General features: G+C 44.6%; 1 long non-coding RNA gene across 1 annotated transcript; it reads right to left on the bottom strand.

The window, feature by feature from the left end:
- Positions 1–817: 817 nt before the first annotated feature.
- LOC119243765 (uncharacterized) lies at positions 818–7,994 on the bottom strand. Its single transcript, XR_005124813.2, has 4 exons — positions 7,819–7,994; positions 6,881–6,967; positions 3,883–4,066; positions 818–3,209 (listed from the first exon to the last, which is right to left on the bottom strand). It is a non-coding gene; the product is annotated as an uncharacterized LOC119243765 (long non-coding RNA).
- Between the last annotated feature and the right edge of the window lie 13,637 nt (positions 7,995–21,631).

Genomic DNA, 21,631 nt, shown 5'->3' on the forward strand with positions numbered 1-21,631 from the left:
AGAGGCTGGGATGTGCTCTCCCTAGAACCTTCGAGGGAGCCAGGTCCTGCAGACAGCTTGATTTTGGATTTCTGGTCTCCAGGACTGTGAGAGAATAAATTTCAATTGTTTCAAGCCGTCTAGTTTGTCATCATTTGCTACTGCATCCCTCGGAAACTGATGCACCATGATTTCATTTATATGAAGAAAATACAAAGTAATCTACAGTGAGAGCTGGAGCAAAGGGGCCAAGTTTACGTTGTATCGCACAGATGGATACACTCAGCAAAGGTACTTTTCAAATAGGTGCATTTTTGTCTTAAATTCTATCTCACAAATGTTTAAAAAAAAAAAAAAAGAAGTTATTTCCTAAACCCAGATGATCTTTGGAAGGAGAAGATCTGTGACATGCCCTGGAGATGAAAATTTCCCTCAATCAAACCTCTCCCTAGAGAAATGTGTCCTTGCCAGTTTGAGAACTGGCCTTTCGTTGCCTAGTAGATGCTGGGCTTTGTGTTTTGTAGGAATGTCCATTAAATAGGGGCCTCCCTGGTGGCTCAGGGGGTTGAGCACAGAACTGTGAAGCAATCCACAGCCTCTGCAACATGAGTTCGATCCCCAGCCAGGGAGCTGGCCCACATGGAGCAGCAGACCTCTCCTGACTCACCCACTGCTCCCCTCAGCAGTGTGTTTCAGTTGATCCGCCTGTTCTGTTCCCCACTCTGTCTCTGGTGAATCCTTTCACCCCCCCCCACATCTGGACTGTACCCTGGTTCTTGTGTGCATAAATAAATAAATCTTAAAAAAAAATAAATAACATGGAAAGTGATTTCTTTAGATAATTCAGTTCTGTATGTTTCCTTTCACTTTACGAAGATCAAAGTCAAGTTATAACCTCTTGTGAGTAGTTTTTTAAAAGCTACGAAGTTGCTGATGTCATTTCCAGCTGGTGTCCCCAAAAAGGCCAGCACCACTTGGGACATTGTCTTTGTGTGCAAGTTTGTACACTTGGGTGAGAATTTGCCACACTTCACTGAGGAAGAGCATCCGGACTGCTGGATAGGACAGCCTTCCTGTCATTCGATGAGGACCCTTCCTGCAACTTCAATGCCCTCCACCTGCGGCTCCTCCCCATGAATTGTAGTATGTACTTCCCCAAACACCCCCAGGATGAGATGCAGAAGGTCTGGAATCTAATTTTTAACAAGTTTCTTGTTCTGGCGCAGCAAGTTCATGGACGATACCTTGAGAGACAATGTGCGTTCCCCACCTTTAATTCCTGGCATATGGGGATTTCACTAGAGCTGTGTCCCTTTTCCACGCATGCTGTGCAGCTCAGGGAGGCCTTTCCATCTGCTGACTCAAGTCTTTCTTCAGACAGGACGTGTTTTTCTCTTCTACTTATTTAATCATTAACTCCCCTCGCTGTTCCTGTTTTCCCTTCTAGACCATCTCTTCTCCACATGAAGGTTTCTGGATCTGCCCTCATGCTTTTCCCCTTTGTCCCGTCCTCTGTGTGACAATGTATTTCCCCCAGGCCTCCCATAGTCTAGTTGGTTCTAGATTGTGACCACTCACTTTTATAAATTCTTTAAATCACTAAGTTCAAATATTAGTTTTTCAATGAAAATTCTTACTCTATTTTGGGTGTTTTGCAGAGTCTCTTTGCACCCTAATTAGATCTCTTTGGCGGACGCTGTCTCTGTCAGGCTGCGCTTCTCATCGGACTTTCCGATGAGGTCTCTTTCCATTGGAACTGCCGTTGATGGCCAGTTACTATTATCTTCCTCATTTGCTGAATCCTCTCATCTTCCTTCAGCTGCTCAGGGCTTATTCTCAGAAATCAGTCCAGGCTTTTAGGGTCTCATCAGCATAGTGAACTCCAATACCCCTGCACCTCCCTGAAATTCTGTTTGGAAGTGCTGATGTGGATTAAGAACATAATTCAATTGTGGTTCTGAGGTGTGGAGGGACAAAGGAAATCAGAAGGCCAAGGCTCTTGCTTCATTGCAGAATGTCATTGTGTGGGTATCAGCTTCTTTGGGAGTAGATAGATAGTCCTCAATTTTCTGCATTTTATATACCATATATAAAACTTAATACGGTGTATATGTATTCATATAATCCTATTTTTCTTAATTGTGTATACACACATATGTATTATCAGCACAATATATTGTGTATCTGTATCTAGTCTCTTCCTTTTCTTAATTCTACACGGGGGCGCTCTCTACCTGGGAGAACCTCTCTGTCCTCATGGACCTGCGTAAGAGGAGGGAGTGTGCAGGATGCCTGTGATCTAAGCAGAAAGAGTCTTCTGACTTCCTCCTGGTCATCGGGTTGTGCGTCAGCTGTGGCTTTCTGGCCAATGCCTTGGCCATTGTGAGCATGTGCATTGCTTGCCTGTCACCTCTGCACATGCCTTGCAGGAATGCGTGGCTGCCGCTGGGCAGGACTCATCGTCCCTGACTCATGTTCTCCTTGTGCTGCCCTCAGCAGCTAGAGCCAGTGCAAGCATGGTTCCTTCACCCTTTGCAAAAAGAACGCATCCTCTCTGATTTCTTTTGGCCTCTTGCTAATCAAGCAATTCAAAGTAGTGCTTTGGAAGGGGGAGCTTGCTCAGGACCTAGCTCCTGATTCCATTGCTCAGGCTCCAGTATGAGGGCAGCAACAGAATGAATAAATGGTCATGGGGAGGAGGTGGGGGGTGTACTCAGGGCTGTGAATTCGCTCCCTGTAGCAGGGTAGAGTGAGTCTGATTAAGTCCAGGTTTTACTCAATCTCATTATACAGCTGAACACAGGCTTGGTGAAGCTCTTAATGAATGGCTGCAGCTGCTAATTGTTGACCTGGTTTCTGCATGAACCACACTTCTGTTTCCAAAATCTGACCCATCTGATCTATGTGTAAACCTGGAGGCTGAATCAGCAGGTACACAAGGAAAGCAGCAGGGTCCTCTTTGAAATATATTAAGGTATTCAGGTCAGAGTAAGATTTTTACCTTTTTAATTAAAGGAAGTACATGCCTGCTCCTGGATTCATGACCAGCTTAGACAGAGGACTTCTGCCCTGGGGCTTCCGTGAAGGAGATGTGCCTTCTGCAGTCACTCTTTCTGGCTCAGCAACTGCTTAGTGTACCTTGATCTCTGAGCCCCTGGGAGCTGGCAGGCTCCGGAGAACTGGATGATAACTCGGCCCCCTCTGGGAGCCAGCTGGAGCCATGACCTCACCTTGAGGAGAGAGGGGACCATAGTCCATTGTGAACTGCACTGTCTTTCTCTTGCTCATAGGGAACTTTTCAGGATTCTTACTAAGGTTTCTTATGAGTCTCACACTAGTCTTTGGGTGAATAGGGAAAGTAATACCCCTACCATTATTTCATGGAGAACAGTCCGGCAGTCTTGGGGACTTGCCTAAGCTCAGGTAGCTTCTTAGAAACAGAACTGGGAGTAAAAACCCTAGTCTCTTGGTCCTTGTTTCTACCTATTAGAAATCTGGGCAGTTACCTGGGTCTGTGGGTGGATCTCTTCCTAGTTTTTCCATCTCTTTTGGCTATGGAAGATTATTAACCAGTAGCACCTATATGGGATGCTATAAAATTTCCTTCCTGAAAGGCCCTGGGAATGAAATGCCTTTTGTCTGTGACCACAAAACCACAATGGCTTGAAACTGAAGTGAACCAAGCTCATGGGCCTGACTGGCCTTGAGCCTCGCTGGTGTCCTCATTTTCCTAGAAACTCTCCTCGGGCGTCCACATGTCTGACACATTTGGATTCTCAATGTCCAGGCTTATGTGCAAGGCATACACCCTATGTAAACCCATTCCAGAACACGCATGTGTGTTGCTCTGCAGACTGCCCCCTTCTAGATAATAGCATATGGAAGTCGGTTTCTGCAGTTCACCTTTTTTAGGGAGATGCTGGTCAAGTTTTTGAACTTTCCCCTGGACTCAGTGCCAGCCATGGATTTTGTAGAGCTGGAAAGTGGGCTCAAACTCTGATCTCTCTTCTGACCTATTCTAGGTCAAATGATGAATCCCGCAAGATGTTGTCAGTACTGCTGAATCTCTTGGATGCCTTCATTGGAACTGTGAAGGACAAGACAGGGTTTTTACCTCTCTACCAATGATGGCAACTTGGTTGTACCTCCAGGCACCCTGGTTTGTCACAGAAAGGGGAAGGAACAGAATGGGCTCTCCTACAAGGCTGAGATCAGTTTTAACCAACTTTGCGTCTGCCAGGCTAGAGGCTGCGCACCTTGCCTAAGCTGACCACCATGTGTCAGGGGGCTTTACCTGAGATAGGGGAGGGCTCCTGTCTCCTGTCCCTACATCAAATGTAGAGGTCTGAGTAAAGGGATGGGGTGGGGAGAGGCAGACTTGACCCTGCAGCTGTGGACAATTTCAGGTAGTGTGTGAAGCTTTTTAGACACATGATTAGACATCGCTTCTGTCCTACAAGCGGTAGAGACTTTGACTGGAAGCCGTATTTGACAGAAGTCAGAATTTAATTAGCATGGCAGGCTTACAGTAACTCCGAGGTGAACTTGCTGTGGTGTTCTGTCATTATCTCTGCACCCAGTCCAAGGCTTTAAAGAGTTTAAGACACGTGGTTTGGGCCTGGACAGGAATCTGCATTCTAGATTCATCTCCAAAACAATCTCGGGCGAGACATTTGAATGCCTTGGTTTTCCCTTTCTTTTCCTGTAAAATGAAAGTGTCCCCTGGAGTTCTAACCTTGTAGGGATGAGAATGGTGCTGAAAAAAGTCTATGGAATTCCTTCCTTGACTTATATTTGAAAATATGGTTGGGCTGAAATGGCACATTCAAAAAAAATGCTCAGGGAAAATTCACTAAACTTTCGTCCTTTGCCCTCTGCTTATTTTTATATCATCGTGTGTTTTAATGTACAACCAAGTTGTTAATGTTTTCTGTTTAATAAACAGAACATCTGTAAACTCTGCTGTTGATGTTTTCAATCAGCTTGGCTATTAGCTAACAAGGGAGCTGGTTTGAACTGCAGAACTCAAGGTCACTTTCACTGTTTTCATTTGCATTCCCCATATAACTCACTGTGTTAATGTGCTCTGAAAGCACCCTGCTTTAAATATATCTTTGCTTTCTTCCTTGGGCCCAGGACAAATAATACAGCCTCCCCATATAAAGTCCTACCTGGATTAGCTCAATGATTCATAGTGGGTGAGCTGTGTTCTGGGGTTCAAAGAGTGACATTCATTTATACCTTTAAAAGTAATCCTCTGAGCCCTGAGAAATTAGTCACCAGGCACTGCTGGCTGCTGATGGGCCTGCTTTGGCACCTAGACTTGAGAACCAAAGGAATCCCAGCAACCTGGACTTTCTTCTGATCTCTGTGGGGTTTGGGGCAGCATAGGGAGCTTGCTAGCTCTGGAATCTACCTGAGGGGGACCAAGAGGGTGGTTGGGACCCCTCCTATCCGTGGGGCTGTTGCTTTTCCCAGAGCGGCCATCTTGCACAGTCATCCTGTTTAGTTAGTGCCACCTGAAGACCACTATAGGTGGTCACTCTTCCCCTTTCTGTAGTTGGGACTTTTCTGTCCCCAAACTTCCCCTTGCCCCAGCCCTGGTGTCACTTGGAAACAGCTGTCACTTTTCTACTCTCTATGAATTTTTCTCCCAAAGTAATTTTGTTAAATAATTTATTTTTATATTTTTCTTTGACATTAACCTGTTCCAAGTGTTCACTTGTTGGTTAAAATGTCCAAGAAATTAGTAATAGCAGTTGAATCATGTTCCTGAAAGTCATCTTTTGTACGATTTTCAGAGTCTAAGGTTTTCACTCTCATCCACTGGGAGTCATTTATCAACATCAGCCCTCCTGCTTCCTTTCCTTCACATTCTTGGTTATTTTCCTTCAGCAGAAAAATATGGTAGGAGAATTTCACAAGGTCTCCAAGAAAGTGAAATGCTGGTGACTCCAACTGCTGCAGCTGGTGGCAGGACTGTCACTTGTCCTGATTAGGATGTGTAAATGGACATGAACTTGTCAAGCGATAAAAGAATATAAACAAATCAAAATTCACAGCTCGCTGGCTGCTGTGGGTGGAGAGATTTGGGGGAAAGGGGAAGAATGACGTGGTAATACAAGAAATAAATGTAGGTTAAAGGTCTTGGACTAAGCAGGAGAGAAATTTAATGTGGCTTGGATGAACTCTTCCTTGGTTTCCATATAGCCCGTGAGATTTGTTGGAAACATGGATCCTGCGTTAGTGATCTAAAGATTGAAAGATTGTATTTTCTCTCTTATCAAGTCTCCTCTAACCTTGCACTGAGTGCTGCCAGGTGAGTAGGTAAGACCCAGCCTGCTGTGGGGAGTGAATTTCCATTCAGGAAGACCAGGAGAGGCCCCACCTGACCCAGGAAAAACTTCTGTGATAATATTTGCAGCCAGAGCTACTGAAACAAGGATGACATGTTCATGTAGCTCAACAGAGACAGAAAGTGAAACCCTCCGGGTGCATTTCTTTGAGCCCATCACGAATGCTGATGTGGCAATAATCTACCAAGTTGGTGAGAGTGTGGCATTTAAAATCTGCCGTCGGGGCTCACATGCTCCATGAGTTCTTCAAAGTAGGCAACTGCAGACACAAAATTGGACTATGGCAGAGCCCCAGGAACACGTGGGTTGTGAGCATTTACGTGGGGGACTTTCCCTTGGGGAGGATGCGTGCAAGGTCCCAAGGTTCTTCACATCTTCTTTTGTCTCTCTTTGCTCTTAGGGCAATTCTTTGCTGAATAATTCCATGATGGTAGGGGCCTTAAAGGTGTGTTCTTCAGCCAGTTCACTCTGAGGAAATGGAAACCTCAAAGGTTTAAGTCACCCCTCGAGGTCACATAGATACTTAGAAGCAGAGAAACACTTACGCTGCTCTTATACCATGTGGGGGCCTCTGTACACTGGATCGTCACCCTGATGGACTTGGCGTTGCTTTCCTTGCTGCAGTCCCAATCCTGAAAAGCAGAGATGAGGAAGGGCTGTTTTTCACATGAGATCTGACTTCTGTGTGGAAAGAAGGCGTGAGAATGGAGGACGTCTCTCCTGCTAGCAGGGTTATTTGAGGAGCACAAAAAACTACCATTGGTGTGAGTTTCACAGGACTGCTAACACATGACCACAACTGGGTGGTTTAAAGTGACAGAGATGAATTAGCCACATTTGAGGAGGTTAGAAGTCTGAAATCAGCAAGTCTGAAGGCTCTAGGGGAGAATCGTTCCTTGCCTCTCCATAGCTTGTGGAAGCTGCCAGGTTCCTTGGTTTGTAGCTGCATCACCTCAGCTTCTGCCTCCATCACCACATGGCCTCCTGCTATGTGTCCTGAATGTCCTTTTCTGCCCCTTGTGAGGACACTCTTCCTGGATTTAGGGCCTTCCCAAATCCAGGGCAATCTTTTAATCCTTGCCTTGATCATATCTGCAAAGACCCTATTTACCAACGAAGTCACATTCTGAGGTTTAAGGTGGACATGGATTTTGGAAGGACTCTATTCAACCCATGACCTCATTTATTTGGAAATAGCAGCTAATAAGTGGGAATTAGATCTAAAGCATTACATAAAATGAGGAAATCATTCTTTCTCTATTTATGAAATCTTGTGATGGTCTATTGCAAACCTGATATTCTCAAGTTAAGACTCCCTAATAAAAGGCTTAGAAGTGATATTAAGCACTCAATAAAGTTTTAAGAGAATAATAGATTTTTAGTGTGTTTTTCTGTGCCAGACACTGCACTCAGTGACTTACTCGAACTATTTCATTGAATCCTTTCCAAACCTCCACAAGCCCCACACCATCATTGAACCTACTTTATAAGAGAGGTAACTGAGCTTCAGCCAGCCTGAGCAAGCAGGCCAGCCTTGCAAGCTGAGTTCCTTGTCTCCATATTGGCCGAAGGACTCCACCAGTCTATGTGTTTGCTGTGACCTAGAGCTGCAAAGAGGTGGACCCACAGCCACTAGCGGCTGAGAATGTCAGTGGTAGGGATTCCAGATCTGATGAGGCTGATGACTCACAATGGGGATACTGAGGCAAGAACTGATCTGCCTCTCTTTGGAGGCAGACTGTGTGCATTCAAATCCCCAATAGCCACTTCATAGATGGAAGTATTAGTTTCTTCTTGTTACTATCACAAATGACCACAAATTTAGTGGCTTTAAAAAATGTACTCTTGTACAGCTCTGGCCTTCTAAAATTGAGGTGTCTGTGGGGTTGTGTTTCTCCCGTAGGCTCTAGGGGAGAATCTGTTCCTTGACTTACCAGCTTCTGGAGACTACCTTCATTCCTGGCTTGTGACCCCTTCTTGAAATCGCTCTGATGTCTGCCTCCATTGTCACACTGATGCTACTGCTTCCCTTTTGTAATACATCGGACCTCTCGAATAATCCAGGGTAATCTCGTATCTCAAGATCCATAATCACATTGGCAGAGTCTCTTTGACACGTTCACAGTTTCTGGGGATTAGAATATATGACTTCTTTAGGGAACCATTATTTTTCCCACCACACTATGTGACCAGGGTAAATTACTTCCTTAAGACTCACTTTTCTGCTCTAAAAACAATGGGCAAATAACAGCACCTAACTTACTGTGCCACTCTCAGGACCAGGTGAGATTATGATGAACACAGCCTGGAATAACAAGTAAGGATAATTACTATTGTCACTGTCTGTTAAAACAGAAGCTGTATGTAAATCAGAAGCTATTGTCATGAATTAAGGTGACTGGGTGTCCTTGTAATCTGTGGGGTGAAGAGCATGTGGTCTGTGGTCTTCACCAAGGACTGGGGTGCATAACCAATCCTCCCACTGGGCAAGTCAACAAAGCAATGTCAGGTGAGGTCCAACCACCTGGACCTGTTGATTTGGGGAAACAAAGGGCTGTACAACTTTACTGAGAACTCTTTCTGCTGTTCCTAAAGTATTTGTGAATATATCACAAACATTTGAGTGAAGCATCTAAGCTGAGAGACTCCTTTGTAGAGGTCTCTCCAAAGGTTGGGAACAATAGAATGGAAGTCAAATCAGAGGACACCGTGAGGACTGCCAACCTCCCAGAATAGCCTCGATTGCAGCCTGATCTTTGAAGACAGTGCAAGTCTGATTGCAGGGAGTCCAACCTCTCAGAAGTTTCTGACTCCTGTGGCCAAAGCAGAAACTGGCTCTGGGCTCCATTGAATCAAACAACCCATAGTAGAACAGAACCCACTAAATAATTCACAAGTTAGATCCAGAAGCAAACTCAGAGCTAAAGGAATCTGTGCTTCCCCCACGCCCCCTCCACCACCATCATGACCCACCGTTACCTTTAGGTGACACTGGTAGGTATTGAGTGAATGTGGAAAGCTAAGCCACAAAATGGCTGCCTTGCTGTGTGATTTATGCAGGAGAAATTTCAGTCCTGATTCCCACCTCTCCCAATTTCCCCACCGTGGACTTTTTTTGGGTTAAGACTTCCAGTCTCTGAGAAAGTCTTGCTAAGCTGCGAATTTCCTTCACAGAATAATACTGTTAGACTCCATGGGGAAACTTCAGCAATCCTTCTTTCTAAATTTATCATTTTACACATGGGAAAAATGAGAAACTATGAGAAGTTAGGGCTAATCACAAATTCAGAAGAGATAGTCTCCATGTGAGACCACCTTGCCCTTGTGATACCAACTGCAAGTTCAGAGATTGCAGATTCGGTAGTTTGTTAGAAGCCACATGGGTTCAGTTTATTACAGTTGAAAGGATACAGATAAGCTACAACAATCACAGGAGACCCCGAGAGTTCATGGGTTCCAAAAGCAAAATGTCTGTTGATCTCTTCCCACAAACTGGGACACAGCAATTTCCTGGCACTGATGAATGAAAATACCCATGGAAAGCTCACCCAACTCTGGATGGTTAGAGTTTTGTGGAGGCTCCATGACATGTTGCCACGTGGTAGATCTGTTGACCCTCTAAGTGTGGCTTGAGTGTGGCCTGAAGCCCCTAAATGACATTGCTGGTCTTTCTGGCATGGCCAGCTCTCACTCTAAACAAAACACACCTTGTGGAGCTGCCTCCTAGAAGCCCAGGACCAAGGCCAGACCTATTTGGGGACCAGGTTGGGTTCTGTATGGCACCAAGGAATTGAATGACTCAGCCAAGGTCACATGGTGTGGGCACTACATTTAAATCATGAAAACTCAGTAATTCTTCATATTCTCAATGGTGAATGCAGACATTTGGGCAATATAAATAAGAATTTGGATTCTGGAACCAGACTATAGAGTCAGGCCACAACTCTGCCATTTACCACTGTGGGTCATAGGACAAGTTCCCATCTCTTTGTGCCTCAGTATCCTCACTTGTAAAGTGGGGTTAATAAAGAAACCCAGTTCATAGAGTCGATTCATGCAAAACACTTAAAAAATAGCATCTAGGATATATTATGTTCTGGAAAATTTCAGTTTTTAGTGTTTTCAAGCAGAAAAAGTATCCAATAAGTCAGAAAATAAAAGTTAACCATAATCCACTCACAAACAAGAGAACAGTTGCCACATAGTCTACAATTTCATTTTCACCTAAGGTTTTCATCAACAAAGTAGTATTTTTAAAGGCGTAAGAATTTTTGAGATCTTTTAAATATTGAATGAATGTGGAAAGCTAAGCCACAAAATAGCTACCTTGTTCTTTTGCACAGATGTTAACCCCGTGAGCTGTGAGCCGGTGAATCCACCTGAGTCAGAGGTCCTCTTGATTTGTCTAAAGTCACAACAATAAATGTTGTGAGTCCCCCACACCTGACAGTCCTGCCCCAGTGTGTGATTCTTTCATCACATAGGAGAATTGTATTTGTCAGGAAACACCATTCCCCTAATGTCTAGGAAGAGAAATACACTTGTGGAAATTTCTGCTCATCTCTGTGGCAAACTTCCAGTTTTCTAAATGTGAAGTAGAAAAAATACTGTGTTTAGCTGTTATGTCTAGAACCGAAAAGAGTTGTGTAAAAAAAACCCAAAAAACCAAGCACAAAAAACAGGCAATTATGTCCAATTAGGAGAACATCAGATCAAGTGCCTACTAAATGCCAGCACAGGGTTGGTCATTCTGGGGAGGCAAAATTCAAGAGGACAAGGTCTCAAGCAGCAGAGCCCAGGAACAGACACACACCCAGGCCATGACAGTGGCACTAGAGGATGTTCTATTCAGCGACACGGAGCTGCGGGAGCATTTGATTCTGACTGGGTTCCACCTTGGGTGGTTTCTGGGGGCGCCCTGGCCGGGGTAGCCACCTTCTGGGTGTGAGATGAGAGTGTTGCACCACGTGGGAACAAGACAGCTGGAAAGACAACTGCATGGAGGCTGGCAAGGACTGTGGCGACCTTCCATGGAAAATGACCTAGTTAGAGCTAATGTGAGAGAAATTGCTGTCTGCCTGGGAGGGGAGGCAGGTGGCAGTGTCCTGAAACATCAGTCTGGCAAAAGTGACCCTCTCTTCCCTCCATTTTGGGTAGAGAGCTACTTGATGAAACGAATCCCATCAGGCATTTACAGAAGCACTTCTTGCCTCAAGAGACTTCAGGGTCGTCAGCGTGATTTTTATGTAGAGCAGCTTTATGAGTGCCTTGGGATGGTTGACATTAAGGCCGATGAGGACAGCGAGGCCCAGGGTCCTCCTGGTATGGGATGAGCATGCCAGAGGGGTGCAGAATCACCATCTCCCCTAAATTCTTCTAAGTACTCTTAGTAGTCTTTGTACTTCATCTCATAACCTTTCTGGATTGCTTTTATTTTTTTTAATGGGTAAGAGTGTTCAAATTGCAAGGCACGCTGGCACCATTTACATTTTAAGAGGCTTAAATTTTTAATTTTCTTTTCCTTTTCATTGGAACATTTTAGAAAGTTGCACTGCTCTTTATTACACCGCATTCTGAACATAGCCTACCGTGCGGCCCTGACCCCTGCAGAGCCGGCGGGCCTGGGTTTCAGGGCATCAGTAAAGAGGATGAGGTCCAGATTGAGAATGTTCCATCAAACAAAAGTGGACCAGAGCCCTCTACTGTGGGAGCCCTGTTACATTTTGGAGATGGCAGACAATGGTTTGAATTACTGGAATCCAATAGTGGCAGTGCCTGCAGCTTAGCTACGGTGCCCTCTGCAGCTTAAACTAATTTCTGTCTTCTGTCCCCCACAGCAGTATCAAAGGGCAGCCCCTCCCCTGGCCTCAGCCTGCGGATAACAGAAGCTGTGTCATAGGTTCCAGGTATCTATCTGCCAGATTTCCATTGGAATGTCCTCCTCATTAGATTTCAGGAGGAACAGTTAGTGGCTCCATTAAAATTTCCTAACTTATTTTGGTTTCACCCTTAAGCAACTGCTTAATTAGCTTGTTTCCCTTGAGACCAAACATTTTCCTGTGGTGGGAGCCGAGAAAATGAATAGCTTCTGGAATATAGAACAATTGGGCAGGGATTTTGGAAAGAATTCTCTCTTTTCTCAGGTTTTTCTTGGAAGGAAATCTTCGTTACTACTTCAGTGTGCCTGTCCTGTGCCCTGAATACTGCCTCAATTTACCTCTACTCACCTCCAACTCTATCAATGAGAGGGTGAAAAGCAAATCAGCCACAAAGCTGACTATTCAAAGAAATGAGGTCTAGGTGGCAGGTTAGCATTCACCAGTTCAGGCAAAAATTGTCTGTTTTTCTCAAGAAAGCACCAAAAACATGTTGACAGCAGGTGGCTGTTTTTCAGTAGCTATTTCTTTGTCATCAAATCAACTCCTCTTCTGAGTTTATAAATGTGTAGAAGGGATTTTTCATCTGTGAATTGTGACCTTGCTTCCTTTAAGTCTTCTTTGGGGCTCTCTGTTGTGAGAAGTACATCACACAATTGAAAGTCTGTGAAATTTCTGTTTTAAATAATGATACCAGGTTTTGAATTTTCCTGCACCCGCTGACAACTGGTTAAACATTGTCTTCTCTTCCAGGAAAGTCATTATCTTGGTGGTTAATGATAGGAACTGTTCATTCTGGCCTCCCTCCTTGCAAGTCAGGCATGCACGTTATCTTATCTGATGGTTGAACACATATTGACTCCAGCCATACCCTGTATACTCTGCTAGGTGCTGGGTATACCGTGGAAACAGGCCATGGGTCAATTTCAATTTACAGTCTTGAAGCAGAGATAAGTGTACATGCATATCTACATACACATATATATCTATATGTATGCATGTGGACATACACACACAGACTACAAGTCATTGTAGATGATATCAAAGGAAAGAAATGGGAGACCTAGTTTAAGCTGGGGTGACTGGAAACTGGCTTCCAAGAAATGACTTTGGGACTAAGACTGGAGAATGGTCCTCAGAGAAGGTGGACAAAAGAATCCCAGGGCGAGGAATAGGTTGTGGAAAAGCCCTCAGAAGGAGTAGATTCTTTGAGAAACCGAGTCTTCAAGGCCACAGGGCCCTGGAAGGATTGGAGAGTTTTGCTAAGTGAAGAGTTAGAGGCAGTTGGGTGGGTGACATGGGGCTGGAATGAAAGGATTCATGCTAGCTGTTGAGTGGAGAATTGAGTTGAGGGAGTCAACCGAGGGGAAGTGTTGGCCATCGAAAGGAACAGAGGGAGGCAGAGGAGGGACTCCAGGTCTGCCCTGATGGGAGAATTGGCGGGACCTTGTGATAGATTGGATACGACAATCACTCAGGGAGAGGGAGGCATAAAAATGATTCTTTTCCCTCTGATTTATGCCCTGCCTGCTTAGTGAATCTCACTTCAGGTGGCCTTTCTTCCGAGACTGCGCTCTCGTTTCACTCCCAGTCAAAAATGAGCTGAGCTGGTTTTTCCACTCTGCTCTAGGACCTTGACTGGGAGAGGCAAGTTGACTCTACAGGCAGTATCTCAGGCAGAATAATTGTCTGGAGGGTTTTTTTTTTTAACTGATTTGAAAACTGAAGCCACACTCTGCAATAGTGGTTATTTGCAGGTTTTATAGTATATGTGATGTACTATTAAAGATAGAAAAATGTGTTTTGTTATGAATATCAATTTTTCTTCACTGAAGAATTGGCTAAAACTCCTAATTAGTGTCAAAAAGGAGCTGGTTCTGGCTTGGAATTTATTTCTCCTCCAGGTCTGGGGATATTTTTGTCTGTTTGGTTGGTTGCACCATATTGGCTTGCCCCAGGACATCTGGAGAAGAATATCCATTTCTTGGTTTTGGACCTCTTAGCAGTGACTCCTTTCTCTTTGCTTCTGCAAATATGTCAAGTGCACTTGGAAAAATGGGTCTGCTGTCAACTGACTTCCACGGGAGGCTTTGTTTTTCTTGAAAATGTTTTTACAAGTTTGTCTATTATTGTCCTCATGATTAGTAACAAATAAAACATCTACTGCATATCAAATGCCAAGAAACTCAGCTTAGTGCTTTTTTTTAGATATAAGCTACTGAAGTGGGTGGCATTGTTCTTCACCCCAAGTTGTGTGATGGGCATGTGGTGGAGGTGGAACATGATCGCAGGGGGTGCTTGTTTCAAAGCCCTCTTGGCCCAGCTGGCAGAGGGAGATTCCAAGGAACTGAGTCTTCAGGGGGGGGGGTCAAGGTCCTCGGTGGGGGCTGCTCCAGGTGAGACCTGTGATCCCCCATGTGCATCGGCCATGGGAGGGACATTATAAACCACTGGAGGCGGGAACAGCAACTTGCCCCCTGGCACCCCAGCTGAGTGTAACTATTTCCAGGTCTAACAGCCTGTAGGTTTCTACCATCCTCTCTGATTTTCTTTTCAGTTTTCATTAGTTGCATTAAAAGGACATGCTTTTTTCCAGTTATGTCTTTATCATCCCATCTCCAAACCAAAGTGGACAGTCGAGTCATCGTGGCTGGTAAAATAATCAGTGATACAGTTTTACCAAAAAAAAAATCTGTTCTCAACTTGGTTCTAACAATTTTTCTTATTTCTAATTATGAATATCATCTCAGACAAACCGATATCTGCTCTTCAGGTCATAGTGCACGCCTGGTACACAGTGGATCCATGTGAGCGGGTGTTAACTCCTAAGTAAGGCAGGGGTGAGCTTTCATTCCCTCAGCAAACATGGGTGGGGGGCCCGCCATGTGCTGGGCTCATGCCAGTGACTGGATGCAGACGGGATGCTGAGATTTAGTACACTGTCCCCCAAGTTGGGCTTCACTCTTGCTCCGTCCTACACTTATTGTGAAGCTTGAGGACTTACTTTATCTCTCTAAGCCTCAGATTTCTCATCCAACAATTAGGGATCCATGGAGGATCCACCTAGGTGGGCTGAAGGGATGGGTTAAGCCCTTTGCAAGTGTTCAGTGTCTCCTGGTACGACCATGGAAGGGAAGATTCATGACACTCCTGATGGGATTTACTTCAACCAGGTCCCATGCATGGACCCACCCATCCAGACATGGGGGTAGTGACTTTTAATGTTGGGGAGAGGAAGACTAAATATTGGATTCCAAATTATTTTTATAAAACTAAACAGTGCATCTTCTGTGTAACAAGTGGTAGGAGGTAAAACTGAGGAATATTTTTTGTTTCGTTGAGGGGGATTTTAACTCTGCTTAATGTACAATTCAGGCTGAGGCTGCTGGCTGAGTATTTGTTCTTGGTAGGTGTATTGGCCGAAGGTCTGCTCAGATGACCGTGGCTGATGACTCTCCGGAGGAGCAGCAAACCTGTTCTCTGGCTGCGTCCTTCGTTTGCCACACTGCTGGGCCAGGGGCTGTGATGTGAACAGCAAAGGATTTTCTCATTGCTTTCCCCATGTCCATGCACTGAAACATGGGTGGAGCCTTGCTTTTCTCTTCTTTTAAAGGAGGTGTATTCCCAGAGGGTGTCTGAATTCTCTTTAAGCGTGGTAACTGAATTTCCTATTTATTACCCATTTGCATGCCTTGGCAGCTTTTGTCCAAATAGATTCCGAAAAGGAGTCTAGAGACTCTTCACTCATATTTTCTGTAGAAGAGCCCAGTTGCAGTGGCAAGACCTCTCTTTTTTTTCACCCAGGCTTTACCTGGCTATTGCCTTCAGCTGGGGAATCATCTAGATGGGGAAGAGAATAAGTAAGGATGATGTCTATTCCCATTGGGTCAAGATCTTTGGCCTCTCTTAACTCTGCCTCCTGCGAGTGCTCAGATGACTGGGGCTTTTATTTTGGCTCAAGGAGATGATTGTGAGGCTCAACCAGATGATTGTGAGGTTTATATACCATCTTAGGCTAAACAAAGGAAAAGGGGTTGGGGCCTCTGGGTGCAGGTATGATAAATAAATTGTGTTATGCAGATAAGAGTCTCTCGGATGATGGGCTGTCTCCATGGTAACTCACTTCCTGGGTCAGAGACACATTTACAAATGAAAATTTCCTTTATGGGGCCTCCCCGGTGACGCAGGGGTTGAGCGCTGGGTTGTGGAGCTGCCTGCAGCCTCTGCAGTGCCAGTTCAATCCCCGGCTGCTCCCCGGCCTCTGGAGAAGGGTCCCACATGGCGCGCAGACCTCTCCTGCCGCCCGCTGCTCCCCTCAGCAGTGTACTTTGCTCCCTCTACCTGCTCTGCTGCCTGCTCTGCTCCCCACTCTGGCTCTGGTGAATTCTCTCACCTTCCTGCGCTTCTGACTATACCCAGTGCTTGTATAAAATAAAATAAATAAATAAATCTTAGAAAAAAAAAAAGAAAATTTCCTTTATGAAGGAAGGAGAAACTTACACTTTAGTTTTAGGCAGTTAGGGAGAGAGAGTTTTTCCTGCATCTGCTGGTTTTCAGGTAACTTTAAGCTTAAAAAAAAATCTGTATGTTAAAGAAGCACATTTTGGGGTGACTTATTCTGGTACCCATTGGATGTCACTTTCCATGGGAAGCTTTGGTCATTGGCCCTGCTGGTCCTGTTCTTTCTCTGGTAGAGTGTGTGATACTGAAGGGCTACCCTCTTTCACCCCAGAAGATTGTACTCTCCATGGTGACAAGTATTAGCTTCTTAACCCTTGTAACATAACAGTCAGAGCTTCCTCAATATTGGATGTGGCGACAGGGGCACCTGGGCAGTGAGTGGGGCCCAGGAACACAGGGGTGATTTTTTCCTACTAGGATTTTGCAATAGTTTTTAAATTGGAGCTGGAGAGTGTCCAGTGATCATTCTCCTCAGTCTCTTATTTTAAACAAAGAAGTTAATCCTTGGAGCATGTAACTGGCTTTGCCTCTTGGCTCTGAAGGTGTAACTAAAGTTGCCTAAGTTCTAGAGTTTGCTACTCAAGGTGTGATCTGTGGGACTGGCATTATCAACAGCCTTTGGGTGCTTATTAGGAATGCAGAATCCCAGGCCTCACTCTGGATCTGCAGAGTCAGAATTTGCATTTTAAAATGATGCCAGATGATGCCAAAGCATGTTAAAGCTTGAGAAATACTGTCCCTGATTTTGCATTAGCTGGGTGATCTGGGGTGAATTCTTTAACCACACAGACTCTTCTACAGCTGTAAAATGGGGCTCCTCCTTTGTACACACCTCACAGGACTATGATGAAGATGAAGAGTTAATATCAACAGAACTTAGACTAATGGCATTTAGTAACCTTGACAAATATTAACTTTTGATAACATGACACCAGACCAAAGAGTGAGACGAATGATCGGGAAGAAGGGCCAGCCTGCAGACTGATGCATTCTTATGAGCCCAAGCTGGAAAATCCAGTTTGGAGATTTATTTCAAGGAGTTCATTTCATTACCATGTGACTTTCTCACTTAGGAAAGGTTCGTGGGTTCGTCTATGGGTGGTCATCTTCGGAGAGGGGTTTATGACAAGAGCAGGACTAGGTCAGGCTGCCTGGCCTTGCTACCTATGTAAAGACATGATCTTCAGGGCCTCCCTTGTGCTCTTCCCACCCTCGTTTTGATCCCCCCACCCCCTGCAGAATGTCTCTGATTTATAGTTGTCTGTTTACTTTTGTTGTGGTTTTTGTTGTTGTTGTTGTTGTTATTTTCCTTGATCCCCTATATTCCCCCTATAAGTGAAACCATCCAGTGTTTTTCTTTTTCCTTCTGATTTATTTCACTCAGCACAATCCCTTCAAGCTCCACTTCAAGCTCCACTACTTTCCAAAAATCTTCTGAACCAATTTATATGCCTACCAAGAGTATATTAAAGTCCCAGTTTTCCACTTAAAACACACTGAAGTATTGGGCTTCCCCTGGTGGCACAGGCGGTTGAGCGCAGCACTGTGAAGCTGTCCGCAGCCTCTGCAGCGCGGGTTCGATTCCGGCCGGCCAGCGAGGGTCCCACATGGCGTGGTAGACCTCTGCTGTCTCGCCCGCTGCTCCCCTCAGCAGTGTCTTCAGTCCATCTGCCTGTTCTGCTCCCCACTCTGTCTCTGGTGAATCCTCTCACCCTCCTGCACATCTGGCTGTACCCAGGTTCTTGTCTAAATAAATAAATAAATCTTAAAAAAAAAACACACACTAAGTATTTTAAAATCAAAATAAAAAATATTCATATACAGGTACATATTTACTTAGTATTTTGAATGTATTTTTATATATTCTTCTGTCTTTTGTCCTCTCTCTATAAGTTCCCCACCTCTCACCTTTTCCCCAGTTTTCTTTTAGTCTTTTCCCCATAATTTTTAAGGCTTTTCAATAGAATGGCCACTGACCTACGGTCTTGTGCATGGTACAATATCTTCTTCCTGCCTAGCTCTTATCTTTCAAGTGGATTTTGTTTGACTCACTTTTCTTATAGCCAGTCAGAAACTTTAAAAATATCTATTATTAAATATTCCCATGTGTACATTTTCCTTTATGGTTTCTGAATTTATGTGTGGTTTGTGAAGCTTCTCTCCCCAATCCAAGATTATAAAACCTAATGCAGAACCTTAAATTTGCTGTTTTCGGAATGATTCATTTTGGTTCAATAGTCATATTTTATTTTTTTAAAAAAAGTACAGCCACCAGTAGCAAATAGCAAATACAGCCACCAGTGCTTGACTGTTGAATGACACCCTTTCCCAACACATTTACACTAGATTGAATTCTCCAGCCTTGTTGTAGCTACTTAAGTATTCTCAGTCATATCATCTGATCTTTTTTAAGAGACAACTTAAGGAAAAATTCATCCAGTCTTAATGTTTTGTGGGTACATCAGTGGTGTCTTTTTGCTGGCATGGGGTGAAGTAGATATGGGGCATCCATATCTGGTTCTCTTCCCACAACTAGATCCAGAGTCAGGTTTGTCTACTGAGTGTCCCCAAATATGCTGCCTGCGCACCCAGGCTCTGCATGTTTGGGGACTGATGGCAAAGTATAAGAGGGCTCTCAAGGAAGCTGCCGAGAGAAAGTGATGAGAAAGCACAGTTTAGGGAAGTAAAAATTAATGATGGATGAAACTGGCTCATTTTAGAAACCACATCTGGGACAGAATGGAGCTTCTCAGCCTCAGCTTCTGCAGCCCTGGCCCTGCCCGCGCTTGCTGGGGCTGCCTTCTTCTGTCCGGCCTCTCTTTTTTCTCAGTGTCACTCAGTTTTGGCAAAAAAAAGTTTTCTAAGGCACAGACCATTTGAGTGTGTCAGGGCCTTCCTCCTTGAATATTTTTTTTAAAGATTTATTTATTTATGCAGACAAGAACTGGGGTACATGCCAGCAGTGTGGGGGGTGGTGAGAGGATTCACCAGAGACAGAGAGGAATATAATAGGCAGATCGACTGAAATACACTGCTGAGGGGAGCAGAGGGTGAGACAGGAGAAGTCTGCTGTGCTATGTGGGTTACTTTCCTGGCTGGGGATCGAACTCATGTTGCAGTGGCTGCTGATAGCTTCATAATGCTGAGGCTTAATGCTTTGTGCCACCAGCGAGGCCCCAGTCATTGAATATTTTGAGGGGTGCTAAGAAACCAAATCAGAGGACAGTGTTTCAGAAGACCTGGCAGCCTGGTTGTCCCCATAGGGTTTATGTACTGCTAGACCCTGGTATATGGGCTCGAGGCAAGCTGCCGGCTTCCTTGAAGGTGGGCCCTGCGTAGCCAGACGTGCCTGTAAACCTAGCCCCCAAATGGTTGGGGGCTCTGACTGGGACTTACTAATCTTAGCCATAGAGGGGCACCAAAGGTTTTGGGGGGGAAAGGACTCAAGGAATGAGGGAACCACCTTGGATTCCCAGTGTCTGCAGGCTGATTCTTCTCCACCCCAGGACTGCCCTCCCACTGTGATGGAGCACTTCACTAAGTCTCCTCCCTCTTTCCCTCTCACCTCTAGCTGATGAGGTTGCTCTCTCTTTTACTTGAAATTCTGCTCTTTAGGTGGCCCCAGGGGAGCAGGTGGGGGGGTGACAGAGAGAGGGAGAAAAGCCAAAAAAAAAAAAAAAAAGTGAATCTGGAGCAGACCAGGAACTTCTGCACATTCATATGAATAAGCAGAACCTCACTGCAAAAATGGGCAAATAATATAGAAATCAATGTGGACTAATATACAGAGTGTATTAGTTTGCAAGAGCTGCCATAATAAAATTTCACAAACGAGGTGGCTTAGGACAAGAGACTTGCATTGTCTCATAGGTCAGGAGGCTAAGAGTCTGGAATCAAGGTATTAGCAGGGCCCTTCCTGCCCTGGCCAGCTTCGGGCAGCCCCAGACAACCCTTGTTTTGTCTCGGTGTCACTCATTGATAATATGGCATGATCCCTGCAGCTCTTCAGAGAGTCCCCCTGCTTGCATTTCTGTTTTTGTTTGCAAATTTCCCCTTTTTCTAAGGACACCAGCCGGTTGAATTAAAGCCCATTCCAAGGACCTTGAACTTGTTGACATTGACACAGGCCGCATTTCCCAAAGACCACATTCTAGGGGTTAGAGCAGCTACATATCTTTTTTTTTTGGTGTGTGTGTGGGGCTCTATTCAACACATTACAAGGAGGAAGAATTTCAAAAAAGTTTCATTTTGTGAAGATATGATCCAAAAAGCCATTAGTTATTATTAGAGATATGCAAATTAAAGCAACAGTTCCTCCTATTAGACTTGCAAATATTAGAAAGTTGGTTATGCCAAATGTCACTGGAATGGGAGTCCATAGAAATACTTCTCTCTGCTGGTAGGAGGGAGAACAGTGTAGAGCTGCTGTTCTGGAGAGCAAGCTGGCAGCACTTGGTTCAGTTTAAAATGTCCCAGGAATTTGTCCTCTAAAGGCACATCTCAAGGTCATTTTCACACATCAGCATCACAGGTCTGAAGATGTGTATGGTAAACTTATTTTTGGTATCAGGGAAGTGGAGGCAATTTCAATTGTCCTCAGGGAGAATTGGGAGTAAATGTGATGACATACAGAGGCAGGGAACAAATGTCCCCATCCCTCTGGATTCTTCTAGGGCTGGCCCAGAAGTCAAATCAACAGCAGACAGACTAATAGGAGAAAAAGAACAAATTTAATTGCATGTGTCTGGAGGATCTACAAGGCTGTAAATTCTGCAGTCAATAAGACAAACTGAGTTTTGTCCTGAGCTAAGCAATGGACAGGGACCTAGAGCTTTCAAGGAGGAGGACTCATGTGACAAAAATGAGACGTTCGGTAAGTAAATATTTGCCCTGCCCTCTGATAGGTTTCTCCCATGAAAAGGTTATTTCTGGAGATAACCCTAAATCAGAGTCATACCA

Source organism: Talpa occidentalis, unplaced genomic scaffold (genome assembly GCF_014898055.3).
Source record: "Talpa occidentalis isolate TD23 unplaced genomic scaffold, MPIMG_talOcc4v2.1 talOcc4.13, whole genome shotgun sequence".
NCBI classification, from domain to species: Eukaryota; Metazoa; Chordata; class Mammalia; order Eulipotyphla; family Talpidae; genus Talpa; species Talpa occidentalis.